This window comes from Loxodonta africana, chromosome 21 (genome assembly GCF_030014295.1).
Source record: "Loxodonta africana isolate mLoxAfr1 chromosome 21, mLoxAfr1.hap2, whole genome shotgun sequence".
Lineage (NCBI taxonomy): Eukaryota > Metazoa > Chordata > Mammalia > Proboscidea > Elephantidae > Loxodonta > Loxodonta africana.
The window spans coordinates 39,388,944-39,409,056 of NC_087362.1; the positions used below are offsets into that span (position 1 = coordinate 39,388,944).

The following is a 20,113-nucleotide window of genomic DNA, read 5'->3' on the forward strand; positions in this document are numbered from 1 at the left end:
GTATCCCTCTCCATATGGCAGTTCTATGCCACCAGTATTTAGTCCCTCTTTTCGATTATTGTGATCTTTTACATATTGACTTCAATGATTCCCTGTTTTGAGCTTTTTTTTTTTTTTTAATTAATCTTAATTTGTTTTTGTGATTTCCCTATTTGAGTTGATATCAGGGTGCTCTGTTCTGTGAGCTTGTGTTGTGCTGGTATCTGATATTATTGGTTTTCTGACCAATTTCCTTTAGCATTTCTTGCAGCTTTGGTTTGGTTTTTGCAAATTCTCTAAACTTGTGTTTATTTGTAAATGTCTTAATTTTGCCTTCATATTTCAGAGAGAGTTTTGCTGGATATATGATCCTTGGCTGGCAGTTTTTCTCCTTCAGTGCTCTATATATGTCATCCCATTGCCTTCTTGACTGCATGGTTTCTGCTGAGTAGTCTGAACTTATTCTTATTGATTCTCCCTTGAAGGAGACCTTTCTTTTATCCCTGGCTGCTTTTATAATTTTCTCTTTATCTTTGGTTTTGGCAAGTTTGATGATAATATGTCTTGGTGATTTTCTTTTTGGATCAGTCTTAAATGGGGTTCAATGAGCATCTTGGATAGATATTCTTTCGTCTTTCATGATGTCAGGGAAGTTTTCTGCCAACAGATTTTCAACTATTCTCTCTGTGTTTTCCGTTATCCCTGCCTGTTCTGGGACTCCAATCACACGCAAGTTATTCTTCTTGATAGAGTCCCACATGATTCTTAGGGTTTCTTCATTTTTTAAAATTCTTTTATCTGATTTTTTTCCAGCTATATTGGTGTCAATTCCCTGGTCCTCCAGATGTCCCAGTCTGCATTCTAATTGCTCGAGTCTGCTCCTCTGACTTCCTACTGCATTGTCTAATTCTGTAATTTTATTGTTAATCTTTTGGATTTCTGAATGCTGTGTCTCTATGGATTCTTGCAACTTATTAATTTTTCCACTATGTTCTTGAATAATCTTTTTGAATTCTTCAACTGCTTTATCAGTGTGTTCCTTGGCTTTTTCTGTAGATTGCCTTATTTCATTTCTGAGGTCATCCCTGATGTCTTGAAGCATTCTGTAAATTAGTTTTTTATATTCTGTATCTGGCAATTCCACGATTGTATCTTCATTTGGGAAAGATTTTGATTCTTTAGTTTGGGGAGTTGTAGAAGCAATCATGGTCTGCTTCTTTATGTGGTTTGATATCGACTGCTGTCTCCAAACCATCACTAAGATATTGTAGTGATTTATTCTATATTTGCTCACCGAGTCTTATCTTGTTTTGTTTTCTTTCAATATACGTAGATGGGCTACTAGATTGCGCTGTCTTGATTGTTGTAGCCCTTGACTTACTTATGTCCTATTACCAGCTGGTTTGGGCTGTTACCAGATATATAAGCCTGAGTCCATTCACTATTCTTGAGTAGAATCTGATTTTGGGTCAAGTGTGTGATGCAGACTGTCACCTATCCACCTAGAGAAGTAGTGGTGATAGTTGTGTGCACCAGATTCTAGTAGCAGCAGGGGTTCACGCTCCGGGGGGGCAGGATGCTGATAGGCTTCCCCCAAGTGTCAGTGAGGTAGGTATGTCTCTATTCCTAAAGCACCTTGGTGGGTGGGCTCTGCAGCTGTACCTTAGGCCCCCAATGCAAGTACCTCTACAGATTGGTAGGTGTCACCCTCCTTAGACCCCTAAGGCAGGAGGCTAGGTGGTCTGGGGGTAGCTTCAGCCCTCAGTTCCCTGTTGTGGGTCAGTGAGGGCTCTGTTGAATACGCAGAGATATCAGACCTGGGAAACTTGTCTTTCCAGTAATCCGCTAAAACAATTACAGTCAGATCCCTATCAGAAATGCCTTTGCATTATAATAGCCCCCTTGTTCCCTGTAGGGATGAAAGCCCAAGACTGTGGATCACATATGCTTGGCTGGAGCTGGTTCTGTGTTTTTAGTCCAATTAGGGAAGGATTTTTGGTCCCTGGGTTTTTTGTAGCTGCTTCTCTCAGGCCAGGAGAATGGGTTAGGAAAAGACCAAAAGAAAGAAAGAAAAACCACAGCGCAGTTCACTCTCTGGCTCAGGAAATTCCAATGTTAATGAAGCCGCCTGGGAAGGGGAGGGGAGGGTTCAGATAAATAGGAGAGAGTAGCACCCCGGAATATAGACAAAGTTACTTATCTTGCTTGGGATGACTGTTTTATCTGAGATTCCCCAGGGGCACGTTGACTGTGTGCACTGGCTGGGTAGAGATTGCCCCCGAGGGTCAGACCACGTCCCGTGCTTGCGCTGTCTCAGAAGCCGTGGTTAGTTCCTCTGCTCCCAATCCAAAGCCCAGCGCCCAGGTTCCCTGGCTGGGACGCTGCACTCCTGGCTCCAAAATCAGTCGCTGCCTCCCAGTGACTTCTCCTGTCAGCTACGTCGCTGCGCTGCCTGCATGCACTGGCTGGGCTTCCTCCGAGGTCAATTCTGGGGGGTAGGGCTGCGTCCCCGTGTTTGTGTCATCACAGGATGTCCTGCTTAGCTCCCCTGTGCCCAGTCCAAAGCCCAGTGCCAAGGCTTCCGGTCTGCGACGCTGGCTACAGGCTCCGAAAACAGTTGCTGCTTCCCCGTGGTTGTTCATTCTCAGTCTGTGTCAGTCAGGTCAACTCTTTAGATCTGTGTTTGATGGTCAGGGTTTGTAGATTGTCATGTATGTGATCGATTCACTTGTTTTTCCAAGTCTTTGTTGCAAGAGGGATCACAGGTAGCTTCTACCTAGTCAGCCATCTTGGCCCCGCCTCTTACTGAACATTTTAAGCCCACTGTTGAGACTTCCTGCTCAGAAAAAATGATTCCTTTCAAAATATTACTGCTCATTGCCAATGTACCTGATCACCCAAGAGCTCTGATGGAGACAGACAAGGAAATTAATGTTGTTTTCATGCCTGCTAACACAACATCCATTCTGCTGCCCATGGATCAAGGACTTATTTCAACTTTCAAGTCTTATTATTTAAGAAATACATTTCGTAAAGCTATTTATAGCTGCCATAGATAGTGATTCCTCTGATGGATTTGGGCAGTCAATTCAAAACCTTCTAGAAAAGACTCATCATTCTAGATGCCATTAAGGACATTCATGATTCATGGGAAGAGGTCAAAATATCAACATTAACAGGGGTATGGAAGAAGTTGATTCCAACTCTCAGAGATGACTTTTAGGGGTTTGGGACTTCAGTGGAGGAAGTAACTGGTGGAAATAGCAAGAGAACTAGAATTAGAAGTGGAGTCTGAAGATGTGGCTGAATTGCTGCATATCTCATGATAAAACTTTAATGGGTGAGGAGTTGCTTCTTATGGCTGAGCAGAGAAAGTGGTTTCTTGAGATGGAATCTACACCTGATGAAGACGCTGCGAACATTGTTGAAATGAAAACAAAAGATTTAGAACACTACATAAACTTAGTTGATAAAGCAGCAGCAGGGTTTGAGAGAACTGATTCCAATTTTGAAGGTAGTTCTACTATGGGTAAAATGTTATCAAACAGTATTGCATGCTACAGAGAAATCTTTCATGAAAGGAAGAGTCGATTGATGCAGCAAACTTCATTGTCTTATTTTAAGAAATTGCCACAGCCACCCCAACCTTCAGCAACCACCACCCTGACCAGTCAGTACCATCAACATCAAGTCAAGATCTTCCACCAGCAAAAAGACTATGACTCCCTGAAGGCTTAGATGATGGTTAACATTTTTTAGCAATATTTTTAAATTAAGGTACGTACTAAGGTATGTTCATTGTTTTTAGATATAATGCTATTGCACACTTAACAGATTACAGTACAGTAAAACATAACTTTTATATGCACTAGGAAACCAAAAAATTTGTGTGACTCACTTTATTGCGCTATATGCTTTATTGCCGTGGTCTGGAACCGAACCCACAGTATCTCCAAGGTATGACTGTAACATGTAGCCTTTTGTGACTGGCTTCTTTCACTTAGAATAATGTTTTTAGGTTCATCCATATTATAGAATATATCAATAAGTTAGTTAGATTTTATTGCTGAGTACTATTCAATTGTATGGATTTACCACATTTATTTGTCCATTCACCAGCTGAGGGACATTTGGATTGTTTCCATTCTATCATGAATATGACTGCTACGAACATTCATGTAAAAGTCTTTGTGTAGACCTATATTTTCCTTTCTCTTGGATAGATACGTGGGAGTGGAATTGTTGTGTCATATGTATGTTTAACTTATTAAGAAAGTGGCCAATTATTTTTCAGTGTGGATATGCCATTTTATATTCCCACCAGCACTGTATGAGAGTTTTAATTCTTCCATATCCTCACAACTCTTGGTATGGTCAGTCTCTTTGATTGTAGCCATTCCAGTGGGCATGTAGTGGTTTGAAATTCATTTTAGAGACAATGAGGAGGTTGCAAAGGGACCCAGATTAGCAGACTGAGAAACCTAATGCTGCAATTCAGAGGCCAAAGTCCACCAGCTTTAGGACTTTAAGCAACTCGTTTAACTTCTCTGAGTCTCAGTTTCTCTATCTGTAAACTGGAAACAATAACAGCTGCAGATTGTAAAGATTCACTAACTAAGGCAATATATGTAAAGGACTTTGCCCAATCTCAAATTCATTTCTGGAACAAAGAGCGTATCTATATCTATAACGAGAGGTAATATTGGAGTATGGTGGGACCTAATCCAATCTGAGTGGTGTCCTTATTAGAGAGAAGAGACACAGAGAGCTGGACAGAGGAAAGATGGCCATGTGAAGATGGAGGCCGAGACTGAAGTGATGCATCTGTAAGTCAAAGAATGCTAATGATCACTGGTTGTCACCAGAAGCCAGGAAAGAGGCATGGAACAGATTTTCCTTCAGAAGGCATCAACACCCTGATTGCGAACTTCCAGCCTCCAGAGCTGTGAGAAAATATATTTCTGTTTTTATGTGGCACCCAGTTTGTGCTACTTTGGTATGGCAGCCCTAGGAAACTGTGAATAGTGAATAGTGCTCAAGGAAGACTACCTGTAGTTTTCTTTATCTCATCCTCTCCACTTTCCTGGTCTCTGTCCACCCGTACTTATCATCAACCACTCTTCATGAGCCAAGTACATAATGGAGTGAATGCGTCTTCAGTTATGAACATTTATTGAAGACTTTTACTTCCATGCTGAGCTCAGAGTCAGAAGGACTAGACCTAGCCTGCAGTAGGAGTCTTTCTGGATGAAGCATATATTTGAAAGCTTTGGCTGTAACATTCATGCAGCCTGTGGCCTGGGAATAGATTTGAATCTTTAGACTGAAGAAAAGCTTTGCTCCCAAGCCCTGCTGGTGCGTGCTTGGCTGCTAAGTGTGGTCACCTACTGACCCCACTACATGTATTGGAAGAAAAACTTTAAACACCAGCGATTGGACATGGTCCTACTTTAAGGTACACTGCAGCCTGCCCAATTCTCTGGATAGCCTGTGGCTGGGAACAGTGTATTCCTGGTTAACTGCCAATGTCCTTGATCTACGTGCTCTGGCATTTGCTTGGGAAAATCATGCTAGGTTGCAAGCCAGGGCAACAAGAGCTGACCAGCTCACAGAAGATGCACGGATGGCTTGGTGGCCCTGAACACTTAAGTGATTTTGTTCCTCTTCCAATTTCCTGTGGTACATTAACTTTTATTGATAGCTCATAGCTTCAGCAACTGGTCTTGATTTTACTAACCTGAAGGACAGAGGAACAAGAGGCTTCACACAGCTGACATGCTAGAAAAAATAGCATGGCAAGTCTTGATGAGTCTCCATGTTTATTCCCTTGCTTCAGCTTTCCTTTAATGAGGGAGTCACATTTATTACAAGTTAACCACGTCTTAGGCCCCAAAAGGGAGAGAGCCTGGCATGACCATTTAGAAATCTGACCATGGCTCTCTCCAGCAGACTCTGGGAGGTGCAGCAAGAGATTTGTGAAATCGCAGGTACTGATTTATGTTACTGCCACGGAGATGGGCAGGAAAGGTTCTTGAGTGTTTTCATAATACAGGTATTAAACAAAAGTTAAGCCAGGAGCTCCATGGGAAATCTATAGTATGGAAGACAAAAAGACCAATATTTTTGTGGCTCTGAAGAAAGGTAGAATCAGCACCCTTCAGTTCCATCACCATCTACACACATGATCAATCATGGATCAGCCTGTGTGCTTTGGTCTCACGGATACTGGGAACAGTATTAACTTCTCTGCATAGAGCACTATCAACCCCAGACACCCATTTAAGTCTAAACACCACAAATGCAGGGGGAAACTCAAGACGTATATTTTAAGTACAAGAATTCCTGCTTCACCTTAAGCTTTAAAAAATCATTATTATTACTAAAAACAAGTAATCATAGATAGGACTAATTGGGCACCTACTATGGGCCAGGGACTATTCTTTGCATTTTACCTATCTTGTCTCAATTCATGCTCAAAGCAATCCTGGGAAGTACAAATGTATAGTGACATTATATTTATAGAGGAAGAAATCCAGGTTCGGGGAGCATTTGAAAATTGTCCAGTGCCTCAGACAGGAAGAGGCAGAGCCAGGATTTGAATCAGTCTTCGATGCCTGATGTTCTACATGCATGACACAAGAAGGACATCCCACTACCTCAACATCCTTAACTTAATTACATCTACAAAGACCTCTTTTTTCAAATGAGGTCACATGCACAGGTTCCAGGGATTTGGACAGAGACATATCTCTTTGGGGGCTACCATTCAATCCACTACAACAGCTTCTATTTGTGATAATTTATTACACAGAAATAGAACAGTAGTACAGGCACCTTCTGTTCATTCATCCATTGATTTGTTCATTCAGCAGATATTTATTGAGTATTGATTGTGTGCAAGGCACTGTGCTGGGCTCCAGGGGCACAGGAGTAAACAAAACAGACTTCGGGACCACTAAAGCGGAGCTTAGAGTCAGAATATTCACTCTTCAGTGCTCTTCACAAATGGCAGCCATGAAGTTGAAAGGTCAAGGTAGGGCTAATAGTGACTTCGAACAGTGATTCTCAGTACTGAGCACCAAGAGAATCTGATGCAAGACAAGGATCCTCTTCCTAGAAAAGTAAAATGGGATGTAATGCTGCATATTATTCCAGAGGATTCTACACCAATGGGCCCTTCTTCTGTAAGGTCCATAGTTACAAACACTTGGCTCAGAGATTCTTGAGATCCCTTTGATAAAGAAATCTGCCAAGGACTGCATGTTTTAGGAACGTCTGCTTACCTTTTCTAAGCTAAAAGTCACTTGACGTCACCACCGCTAGCAACAATAACCAAATCCTTCTCACAACTTCACAACTAGAAAGCAAAATTCTAGCCTTGTTACAAGATGTTACAATCTGGACTGGAACGCATGGTACGTTTAATTTCTTCTCTACCTATTTCAATCATTTTCATAATCTTTTAGACAGCAAGTACTCAACCAACTTTTGGAACATCAAAAGAAAGAAATGAGTTTGGGGGGAACCCTGGGGATTCAAATAACTTAAAAAAAAAAGTGACACGATGTTTACGAGACAATTGGAAATATGATCCTTGACTAGAGACAATGACATTAAAGAGTTTTTACTATTTTTTGAGTGTGATAATGGTATTATAGTCATGTTTTGGGGAGTCCGTATTTTATAGTGACTCATAATAAATATCTATGGATAAAAGGATATAATGTCTTAGATTTGCTTCTGTAAAATATTGGATGTAGGGGACGAGATGGTGGAAGGTAAAACAAAATTGGGCACGTGCAACAGTTATTGTAGTTGGATGATGGATTGATAAGGGTTCATTATACTCTTCTGACAGCTTCTGTATATATTTTGCATTTTTAAAAATATATAAATAAATAAATGGACAGAAGAAGCAAAAAATAATATTTAAATACAATACTGATGAATAAATAGATAGATAGATAGACAGATAAAAACCTGGGAGAAAAATCTTCTCTGAGCGGTCTAGGCTGGGTCACTACAACTTCCCGATTTTAGCTGATTTCTAGGCATTTCTCATGAATGCCCACACATTTGACAGGGTGATGAATCTGTAAGAACTAAGGAATATGTACTTGGCAGGACTGACAGGAGCACACATTGCTACCTGAAATTACATTAAATATTTATTTGTTGTTCATTGCCTGTCATCATAAGCTCTATGCGGGGGGGGACTTTGTCTTCCATTTTGCTGCATTTTCACCTCTTAGAACATGGGACATGAGAGGTGTTTTTATATATATATATTTAATGGTGGACAATGGCATAAACGAATAAATGAAAGCCTAGCCAATTCATTGTTATACTCATTGAGTACCTACTATGTTAGGCACGAGGAGCCCTGGTGGCACAGTGGCTAAAGCACTCGGCTGCTAAATAAAAAGTCAGTGGTCTGAACCCACCAGCTGCTCCGAGGGAGAAAGATGTGGCAGTCTGCTTCTGTAAAGACTTACAGCCTTGGAAACCCCATGGGCAGTTCTACTCTATCCTATACGGTGGCTATGAGCTACGAGTTAGAATCAACTGGAGGGCAACAGGGTGGTGGGAGGGGGTGTGGAAGTGTTATGCATCCAGATAATGAATGGGAGGAGCCTAGGACAGGGGCCACAGCTGAATGGCAAGAAGTGTGGGAATTCTACAACTACCTTCTTAAGATTAAACCATCATTCTTTCATTCATCCATGCACTGATTCATAAATATTCAATGAGCATCTCCTATGTGTCTGGAATTGACACATAATATAAATAAATAGCATAATATAGGTAAATATTTGACAAGAATCTTCACATTAAAGAAGTTTGCATTTTAGGATATGGGGGTGGAACAGGGACGGGGGGCAGCGCAGATGCAGGACTCCATTCAAAAGTTCATATATATTTGTTAATAATGTTAGTATGTAGCTGGAAAATCATGGCAATTTCTGTTTTGAGAATAAACTAAGAAGTGTACACATGAAATGGTATTTATCTAAGCCATTAGCATTATGTCAGGATACGCCATCAAATGCATTAGGTTCATTATGACTTCTCACACAAGAGAAAAGTCCATTTACTGGGAGACTGTTTATAAGTAATAGGAAACAGGAGATACAAATACTGTCTTTCAAAAGCCAAAAAAAAAAATTTTTTTTTTCTAGGTTCTGCCACATTAAATTGTACCCATGCTGGTTTTCTTCCTTTGAGAATAACTATCAATGTCTACCCCTTAAAAATATGCATCAATCACTATCAATGCTGTGATGGTCACACTGTTTGCCAGCTGTTGTATCCTCTGACACAGGAGGCCATGGACACATTTTTGAGTATATTGCAGTCCTTCCTCCCTAACAGATTTACAGGGGATCAGGAGTTTTAGGGACTGCCACATAAAGTGCTGGACACAAAGGTTAACTGCTCTAAAACCAAAAAGACAGCGACGGAAAGAATCCGAAGTTTCACCAACAGCAACTGGCTTTCTGGAATGGGTGCTAACGATAAAATCGAGCTTTAACACATTCCATTTTTAATTAATTTTTAATACTAAAAAAAGCTTTTTCTTTTCACCACAAGACCCATTTCTTCCTGGTGAGATTCCCAAAGGTATGCCTGATCTTTTCTGGAAGGCACAGCTCCTCTAATTAATTAGAAATTGCAGGAGCAGGAGGGGGTGGGGGTGGGGAGCAGCAGGGGGTGAAAAATCAAATTGATTCCTGCTCTTCCACTTCCCTTTCCCTGTGACTCACCCATAGCTTTATGTTTGAGAACCAAAGGAGTGTTAAACTGTTTTCATGACAGTTCACTGCACTTCTCTCCCAGGCTGGCCAGGTCTCTGGGCTTCAGGGTGGCAGGAGAATGCTAATGTCTTCCACTGGCCACTTCATCAATTATACTTGTGAAATCTAGATCTTTTGCCCCCTCTGTTCTTCTTCTTGAATTAAAAAAAAAAAAACTTTTAAAAATAGTACATGTTCTGGGAACAATTGATCTAAATGTCTAATGGACCACAACTACCACAGCCTCCACCAGACTGAGTCCAGCATAACTAGATGGTGCCTGGCTACCATCACCAACTGCTTTGACAGGGATCACAATAGAGGGTCTCACAATAGAGTGAGAGAAAAATGTAGAAAAAAATTCAAATTCACAAAAAAAGATCAGAATTACTAGTCAGACGAAGAGTAGAGAAACTCTGAGAACATGGCCCCGGACACCCTTTAAATGCAGTACTGAAGCTACTCCTGAGGTTCACCCTTCAGTCAAAGATTAGACAGACCCATAAAACAAAACAAAGCTAAATGGGCACACTAGCCCAGGGGCAAGGATGAGAAGGCAAGAGGGGACAGGAAATCAGATAATGAGGAACCCAATGTTGAGAAGGGGAGAATGTTGACATGTTGTGGGGTTGGCAACCAATGTCACAAAACAATATGTGTGTTATTTCATGAGAAACTAATTTGCTCTGTAAACCTTCAACTAAAGTACAATTAAAAAAAAAAAAAAATAGCACATGTTCTTCCTCTCTGAGTTTGGAGCTAGTTTGCAGCAACATGGGTAAATACACCAAGGTCAGAATCATTGGTAAATATGGGACCTATTATGGTGCCTCTCTCAGGAAAATGGTGAAGAAAACTGAAATCGGCCAGCAGGCCAAGAATGCTTGCTCCTTCTGTGACTAAATCAAAATGAAGAGACGACCTGTGGGGATCTGACAGTATAGTTCCTGCTTGAAAACAGTAGCCGGTGGTGCCTGGTCCTACAGCACCACTTTGTAGTCACAGTAAAGTCTGGGATCAGAAGATGGAGGTAATTGAAAGACCAGTAGAAGCTCCACCATTTGAAACATCTCTAGCCTATAATAAATGGGTAAATTTATGTAACAACAAGAATTTAAAAAAAAAAATAGTACACATTGATAGAAAAAAATTTAAACATGACAAACAAAAAACAAACCAAACTCATTGCTGTCGAGTTGATTCTTACTCATAGTGACCCTATAGAACAAAGCAGAACTGCCACCACAGGGTTCCCAAGGAGCAGCTGGTGGATTTTAACTGCAAACCTTTCGGTTAGCAACCATAGCTCTTAACCACTGTGCCACCAAAACCGAACCTATTGTTGTCGAGTCGATTCCGACTCATAGCTACCAGGGCTCCTCAAACATGACAGAGGTATATAAAGGTATATACAGGGGAAAAAAAAGTTTCTTCCTCAACAGAACCTGCTCTACCCTCGTGTCCCTCCCCACACTGTTAATGCCTAATGTGTATCTCCTCAATCCGGCTCATTTTAACACACTCATCGCCCGTGAGTGGATTCCAACTCATAGCCACCCTGCTGGACAGAGTAGAACTGCCCCATAGGATTTCCAAGGCTATAATCTTTATGGAAACAGACTGCCACATCTTTCTCTTGAGGAGCAGCTGGTGGGTTCTAATTTCCAACCTTTCGGTTAGCAGCCGAATGCTTAATCACTGGGCCATCAGGGCTCCTAAATCACTTTATGGGCATATGCAAACACACAAAAACATTTAGGCATATGTAGAACACTCTTTTTTTTAAACTAAATCTGGTAAAATATATGTGTTTTGTTCAGTGCATTGCTTTTTTCACTCAACATCATATCATGGAGAACTTTCCATAATACATATGTTCAGATCTATTTTTTTTGCTATCTGATATTCAAAACTTCAGAAAAAGTATAACTCAATTAAACAGTGCCCTACTGATAGGAATTTAGAATGTCATAGATTCGAAATATAAATAAACACATGTGTTTGTGTGTATGTATACAAAATAATGATACAACAAATTCATTCTCCTATTTGGATAGCCTTGCACATTTATTCAAGTATTTCTGTATTTTCTGGTTCACATGGAATTGCTTGATCAAAAGATATGCTCTCCAAAATACCAAAACAATTTATTCTCATATTAGTAGTATATGTTCTTTTTCCCCTGTTAAGGAAAACTTTTTAGAAAATCTGGTTACGAGCATTGAGTCAAAGTTTTATTATGATCTTGCTATAAGGGAAAAGGCCTGTCTGCAGATGAATTCAAAGATGAGCTCTTGGTGGAGACTTTTTATAGGGAAATAGAATGATAAGATAGTCAATATTGGGCTAGATACAAAAAGAAAGGGACTTGGTTTAAGGTCCCTAGACTCTTGACTGACAGTCACTGGGTACATGGATGACTGATTTTCCAGAACAAGTCTTAATTCCATTAAAGTTTATCAGAAAATTGCTTAAGCAATTTATCAGGAGTGAGGCTCAGAATTACATCTTGCTAAAAAGGAGAAGGACGTCATGCTTGGCAGAGTACAGGGTCAGCGGAAAAGAGGAAGACCCTCAACGAGGTGGACTGACACAGTGGCTGCAACAATGAGCTCAAGCATAACAACGATTTTAAGGATGGCGCAGGACCGGGCACTGTTTCGTTCTGTTGTGCATAGGGTCGCTATGAGTCGGAACCGACTTGACGGCACCTAACAACAACAGCAACAACAACAACAAAAAGTTCTATTACAGAACAGATTTGGCACATCTTTTCTGTTTTACGCTCTACATTTATCAATATGAAAGTTCTCTGTTCTCTTAATGTTTGGCCATGGTGCAAAATGGGATCTCGTCTTCATTTAATTTCCATTTCCATAAATTAAGCATTATGTTGAGGCTTTTTTCTGTTTGTCCAATTTTCTTCAGTCTGTTTCCTGTTCATTAACTTGGCTCATTTTTCTATCGGGTGGTCTGCAATTTTCTTCTTGATTTACAAAGACTGCATATTTGGGGCAAAGCATTTAAATTGGTGTGTGATATATATATATATACCCACACTACCATTCTGTCTCATACGATATTAAATTTGGTATCTGAAAAGGATTATTTCCATTTCTACTTTAATGTGAAATGTAAGTATGATTCAGTTACTCCCTGCTTCAAGATGCCTCCCCATCTCCTACACACTAAATCCAAGTCCTTTGTGTGGACCTTCACCATATGGTCCCTGTCTAAATCTTTAACACTCTCCTCCACCACTCAGTTCTGCCCCCTTTATACCCAACAATACTATTTCTAGTTGCCCAGACAGAATGTCCTGTCTCATCTCTGCATACCTTTCTCGTGCTGATCCCTCTGCCAGAAGGTCTTCCCTAGACTTTATATCCCCTCCATAAACTCCTATTTGTCTCAGCACTGTGGTTAACAACTCAGCTGGTAATCAAAAGATCGGCAGTTGGAATCCACCAGGCATTCCCTGGAAACCCTGTGTGGCCATTCTACTCTGTCCTGCAGGGTCCCTAAGAGTCAGAATCAGCTTGACGGCAACGAGTTTCCTTTTTTTTTTTTTTTGCTCCTGGAAGAATTTGCTCCCTTCATTCCACCTGAGACAAAGCTGGGTACTTGGTGTGTATTTTGGGTACCTGAATATGTACCTATTATTTTCTGTCCACAGATCATTTCGATTTATTTTTCCCACATCTGCCTCCCATAAAAGACTATGAGTTACTTGAAGGTAAGGACTGAGCCCTATTTTCCCCCCTATATTCCTGAGCTTAGAACAGAGCCTGACTGATCCAGGGTGATCAGTTGCTGTTGAGTTGCTTTTGACTCACAGTGATTCCATGTGTGTTAAAATAAAACTGTGCTCTACAGGGTTTTCAATGGCCTGGGTGGACTTGAACCGCCAACCTTTCGGTTAGCAGCCAAGTGTGTTAATTGTTTGTACCACCCAGCGACTCCTGACCCAAGGTTGAAGCCCAGTAAATATTAGTTGAATGGATAGAAATATTCTTTGTAATGATAATAGGTATAATAGAAACTCCCCAGAAAGTGATGAAGTCCATATAGACTTGGAATTGAGAGAGCACAGATTGTCTTCCCCATCCTACTAGCTGGGTCTCCAGAATCTGATGGGCTACAGCTCTATGCAGGAAGTGTTAACACAAACATCACTGAAGTGCTTTGGCAAATTTTACTGCCTGTCAGATTTACAAATTGGAATCGATCTTCACTCAACCAGTTTTGCCAAAGTTTCTGCAAAGTGAACATTGCTAAAGATAGGTGCCTTTCAGATCACCTGTGATTAAACTCACTGCATTTGTCTTCAAACAAAAGTGTTTTTTTTTCTGCCTGCAACATATAATTTTAGTCAGCTAACGCTAAATTAGACACCCACTCAGATTTATTATGATAAGAACATTCAGTAAGCTAATTTCAAGATGATGACTCCTATAAATTCTTATAATTTATTATTTAGTACTTTGGTTTTTAATCATTAAGTACGTGAAGACTTTGTAGGTCAAACCTGTATTAATGAAGACAGTAATCTATTTTTCAAACTCTGCTCCTCACCCACCTTTCAAATTGTAAATTAACAGAAATAGATTTAAACACACTTGTAAGAACAAAGGCAATAATTGGGGGGTGGGGGGCCATCACCCCCATTGCCTAATCTTCCTAGGTAGATTGTCGATCATATTCTTGACTTTTTTATGCTGTGTATACTGATTTGTTTGAAATGAAATAATGGAATCTAAATTTAAGAAACCAGCTTAGTTCACTAAGAAAATTAAAAAAAAAAACACCTATAATCCAAGTTTAAAGTTTGTTTAAAAAAACAACAACAAAAAACTGTTCAAATATTAACAGATATAGATTTCATTAGTGTTAATCTTAACCCAGTGCACTCCTTCTTATTACTTTTCTGTGGGACCTTATAGTTTTAGAGATGCACATACAGGAAGTAAAATATTAACTAAATAAATATTTCAGAAAGCTATCGATGTTATGTAAATGAGTCTTATTTATCTCCTGCATTCACTGCCGGCTTCATGATAATTCCAAACATTTGGTGCTAAAAGACTTAAGGGTTTTATTTCATCAAACAAAAGGGCCTCTTTTGACTGACTGTATGCAAATGATAAATAGAATTCCTGCATGGTAACATCTTTTCTTTTCTCTAAAATAAAATTAATTTTTATTATGATATAATACAAGCTCTTCATAAGCAATCTGAAAAGCTGGGGCAGAAAGAATATTCATTATTATAACTTTAATTGAGATTAAAAAAAAAAAAAACAGAATACCAAATGACATAGTGTCCAGCAAAATTGTTTTTACTGTGTAAAAACAATTGTGGACATGCTGAGAAAACTCTAGAAGAAATACAGCAAAATGATAACAGTGGTTATCTTTAGGTGGTGGTACAACAGGCAATTTTATTTTTCATTTCCTCTGTTCATTTTTTAATCTAACATCCTGGAAATTCCTTCAGAAATAAAAAGGCATATGTTTGCATCCATAATATTGAAAGCATTTTAAATTACATCAGTGTCTGAATCTTCATATGACAGATAGACAGTGTCCACTCTACTTGAAGACTTATTGCTGAGGGGTTTGTTATTGAATTATTATGCCCAGGACTGCTTGTGGCATCTCTCGGTTCAGTGAAAACCTCCCTGGGATATACGGGTGCACTTATAAGCTGAGCTTCATAACAGGAAGCCAACTACATCCCCACCATGCTGCGGAGTGCCTGCTAAATTACCTTAGAAATATTTTTTCTCCTCTCTTATCCACCCTGGGAGGGAGCCCTGGGAGGAAACCCTGGTGGTGTAGTGGTTAAGAGCTATAGCTGCTAACCAAAAGGTTGGCAGTTCGAATCTACCAGGTGCTCCTTGGAAACCCTATGGGGCAGTTTAACTCTGTCCTAGAGGGTCACTGTGAGTTGGAATCGACTTGATGGCAACCGGCTTGGATCTACCCTGGGAAGGGTGAAGTATTGTAGGTTCTTCTCATCCTTGATGAGAAGAACAGATACGGATTCAGCCTCATAATCAAATGGTTTCATGAAGAATAGAGGCCAGTGAAAGGGTTAAGTAAATTGGGTTAGGGGAAGTTTACTGAAATTAGACTTCTGGATTTTGACTGTCAATAACTAAATAAATAATGATAATTGGAATAATGAAAAAGTACAAGGAAAGAACACCTACTATTTACCATGCATTTGCCACGACTATGTGCAACGCTGATGGCGTAGTGCTTAAAAGCTATGGCTGCTAACAAAAGGTCTGCAGTTCAAAGCCACCAGGCGCTCCTTGGAAACTCTATAGGGCAGTTCTACTCTGTCCCATAGGGTCACTATGAGTTGGAATCGACTCAACAGCAGTGGGTTTGGTTTGGTTTTGGTTTATGTGCAAAGTTCAATTAAACACCTTACAGATATTAAATCCCCACACTAACTGTATGAGTTACTCTCTGTATGTGTGGATGGAAGGGCGGCTGAACTGGGAGAACCACAGTTAAGGGTGAGCTGCTGTACAGATTATGTCCTTCATGGGACACCAAGTAGACACTGGGCAGGTGGACCAAGAGTGCTAGTCTTTCCCTCCTGGTGATCATGCTCATTGCAACAGGATGGCCATTCATCTTCCTGCCGGTTAAGGCAGCTGGGCCTCTGTAAGTTATTTCTGCAAATGGTTCTCAGCACCATCATGGAAATATGATCACAATTTGCAGAAACAAAAGTGCACCAACTTGTTTGCAAGAATAATAACTGTGCTAAACAGATGCATTGGGTCATTAGGAATTACAGAATCTTAGAGGAGGTAAGAAATGTAGAGGTCTCTATGTCTAGCTCTCATCTATTTTGGGAATCTTTTCTAGAGATTGAAAATTGGTGGTTCAACCTCATCATTACCTTACTGGTAGGAGGACAGCAGACTAATCTAGGTCTCACTTTCTGCTTCAGGGTCAGCCCTAGGCAAACCTGTTAATTAGGCTAAATTTGGCCTGCTTAGATAATCATACGCTTTCCTACTCTCTACCTTCCTCCCTCCCTTGCTACACCGGGCCAGGCTCCCCATACCCTTAGGCAACACCAGATAAAGCCCTTTCCATTCCCCAGTGTTCAGTATTCACTCTACCTAATGTCTCCTATCTACTGAGCTGACTCCACCTTCCTGTGGGCTGATAAATGCACAGAGCCTTACACTGTAACAGTGGTTCTTTCTGAAAGCACTGATCTACACTAAAGGAATGCTCCCAATTGTTAGCAAATACAGCCCATTTAGTCAGTTAGGCTGGAAAGGTATTTGGGAACACACAGGACTTTAGGTTTCCCTAAAAAATAATAACATCAGTGGCAACTAAAACCAAGACTCATTGAAAGCCCACTGTGAACAGATACATGGTATTACTTGTTTTCCATGCATGAATTCTTCTGTGCCTGCCAGCATTTGCTGCATAACAAACCACTGCCAAACTCAGTCACTGTTATGGATTGAATTGTGTCCCCCCAAAATGTGTGTCGACATGGCTGGACCATGATTCCCAGTATTGTGTGATTGTCCATCATTTTGTCATCTGATGTGATTTTCCTATGCGTCATAAATCCTGCCTCTATGATGTTAATGAGGAAGGATTAGAGGCAGTTATGTTAATGAGGCAGGACTCTATCTACAAGATTAGGTTGTATCTTGAGTCAGTCTCTTGAGATATAAAAGAGAGACGTGAGCAGAGAGATAGGGGGACCTCACATCATCAAGAAAGAAGCTCTTAGAGCACAGTGCGTCCTGTGGACCTGGGGTCCCTGTGCTGAGAAGCTCCTGGACCAGGGGAAGATTGGTAACAATGACCTTCCCCCAAAGCTGACAGAGAGAGAAAGCCTTCCCTTGGAGCTGGCACCCTGAATTCAGACTTCTAGCCTCCTAGGCTGTGAGAGAATAAACTTCTGTTTGTTAAAGCCATCGGCTTTTGGTATTTCTATTATAGCAGCACTAGATAACTAAGACAGTCACTTAAAAGAATAACAATTTTAGTTAGCTTGTGATTTGGTGGATGGGCAGGGATCTTCCTGGTATGGGCTGTCTTGACTGATATCTGCTGGGCTTTCTCCTGTATCTGGGGTCAGTTGGTGGGTTACCTGGCGGCTGGATAATTCTCGGGTGACTTCATGTGCCTGGTGGCTGGCAGGCTATCAGTTAGCTAGGGCAACTTGATTCTCCTTCATGTGGCTTCTCGTCCTTCAGTAGGTTAGCTCAGGCTCATTCATGTGGTGGTCTCAGAATTCCAAGCAGCAAGAGAGCAAGCCCCAACATCCAAATGCTTTTCATGGCCTCTGCCAGCATCATGTTTGTTAAGGTCTCATTCGACAATGGAAGTCACATGGTCAATCCAGTTTAAGTGGGTTGAGTTAAGCGATCTGCCTCTTATCACCTAGGATAAGTATAGATGCAGTGGAGGGAAGAACTGTTTTCCTTTAAAAAAGAAATAATCTACCATTTTTACAATCTACCATGCCTTCCTTAAACCTAAAGAATGGTTGTTATTATTTCCATCTTATAAAAGAAGAAACTGAGATTTAGAAAAATTAAATAACAACCCCAAGAAAGGATAAAATAAACCCAAAGTTGTTGGACTGGAATTGGAATCAGGTACAAACTTGTATTTAAATATTTATATATATGGAGAGAGAGCCAGAGAGATACTGAAACAGAGATATGCATGCTTGTATGGGATAGTATACGTACATATACTTTCAAGCTCTGTCTATTGAGAGGTCCTAGAAACAATGATACCCCAGTAGCAATAGGCACACCTAACGTGCAGATCTTGGTTTCTAAATGCCATTCTCCGGTAAAAAGAACCAGGGCTCCTTGGAGAAGTGGTTAATTCCAGGAATTGTTGTTGTCGTTAGGTACTCTTGAGTCAGTTTCAACCCATAGCAACCCTGTGTACAACAGAACGAAATGCGCCCAGTCCTGCACCATCCTCACAGTCATTATTACACTTAAGTCCACTGTTGCAGCAACTGTGTCAATCCATCTTGTTGAGGGTCTTCCTCTTTTTTGCTGGCCCTCTACTTTACCAAGCATGACACCCTTCTCCAGGGATTGGCCCCTCCTGGTAACATGCCCAAAGTATATGAGATGAAGTGTAGGATTAAAAAAAAGGGAAAATACAAGAGAAGTTTGGAGGGTCTTGAGGTGCCAAAAAGTAAGGGCTTGTTCAAAAAAGGATGTGGCATATGGAAAGGGCGCAGGAGCCAATGTGAAAGAGCTCCCGATGGCCAAGGCTGTAACAGTTTCAGCAACAAAATAGACAATATTATTATTATATTATAACCTATAGAATGAAATCAATATTTATGAACCCATAGTGATACCAGTGAAAAAATGATCACATAAATAAATGTAGAAGAAGGGACAGCACTTTCATATGGAAGAATTCCAGTTCCTAAATCCTGAAGGCAGGAGGGTAAGAGAAAATTCCCATTATAACATCACAGTAATAATTGTTGCAGGCAAGATATACCAATGGGTACTGAATTTAGTGGACAAAAATTTGAGGAGAAATAGCCTCAAAATATCTCCCCAAGATATTTATTAATCATCAAGGAGAAATAGTAGCTTTACAGTGGATAAACTTGGCAGACACTTTAACCGAGCAGTCAAAGTTAACATCATGTGTAATAAGACATTTCGACATTATGTACTTTCTGATATGATGGACCGAGAACAGCACGTTAGGCAAATTGAGGACATTCTACAAAATAACTGAACAGGACTCTTCAAAAGTGTCAAGGTCATAAAAACAAAACAATAAAACAAATAAGGACTGAGAAACTGCCACAGACCAGAGAAGCCTAGAGAAATATGACAACTAACTGCAACGTGGTACCTGGGATTGGACCCTGGACCAGTAAAAGGGCATCAGTGCAAAAACTGGTGAAATCCAAATAATGCTTGCACGTTAGTTAATATCTGAGTTAGTTAATAGTTTTGTACCAATACAGCAGAAGACACATAACCAGGATGTTCCTTAGAAGTGAGGATGGTGAGGCTCTGACTTGCTTACTTTGGACATGTTACGAGGAAAGAACAATCGCTGTCAGAGGACATCATGCTTAGTAAAGGAAAGGGTCAACGAAAATGAAGGAAACCCTCAATGAGAAGGTGTGACACAATACCTGTAACAATGGACTCAAAGATACCAACAATCATGAAGGTAGTCCAGGCTCTTGCTGTGTTTCATTCTTTTAAATGTAAGGTCACTGTGAGTCAGCGTTGACTCAATGGCAACTACCAACAACAACTGTATCAGTGTTAATTTCTTAG

General features: G+C 40.4%; 1 protein-coding gene and 1 pseudogene across 4 annotated transcripts in view; one reads left to right on the forward strand and one right to left on the reverse strand.

The window, feature by feature from the left end:
* Nucleotides 1-20,113, reverse strand: part of WWOX (WW domain containing oxidoreductase) — a 1,096,383-nt gene that overhangs the window by 350,600 nt on the left and 725,670 nt on the right. The window lies entirely within an intron of this gene.
* Nucleotides 9,839-11,232, forward strand: LOC135228360 (large ribosomal subunit protein eL43-like; annotated as a pseudogene).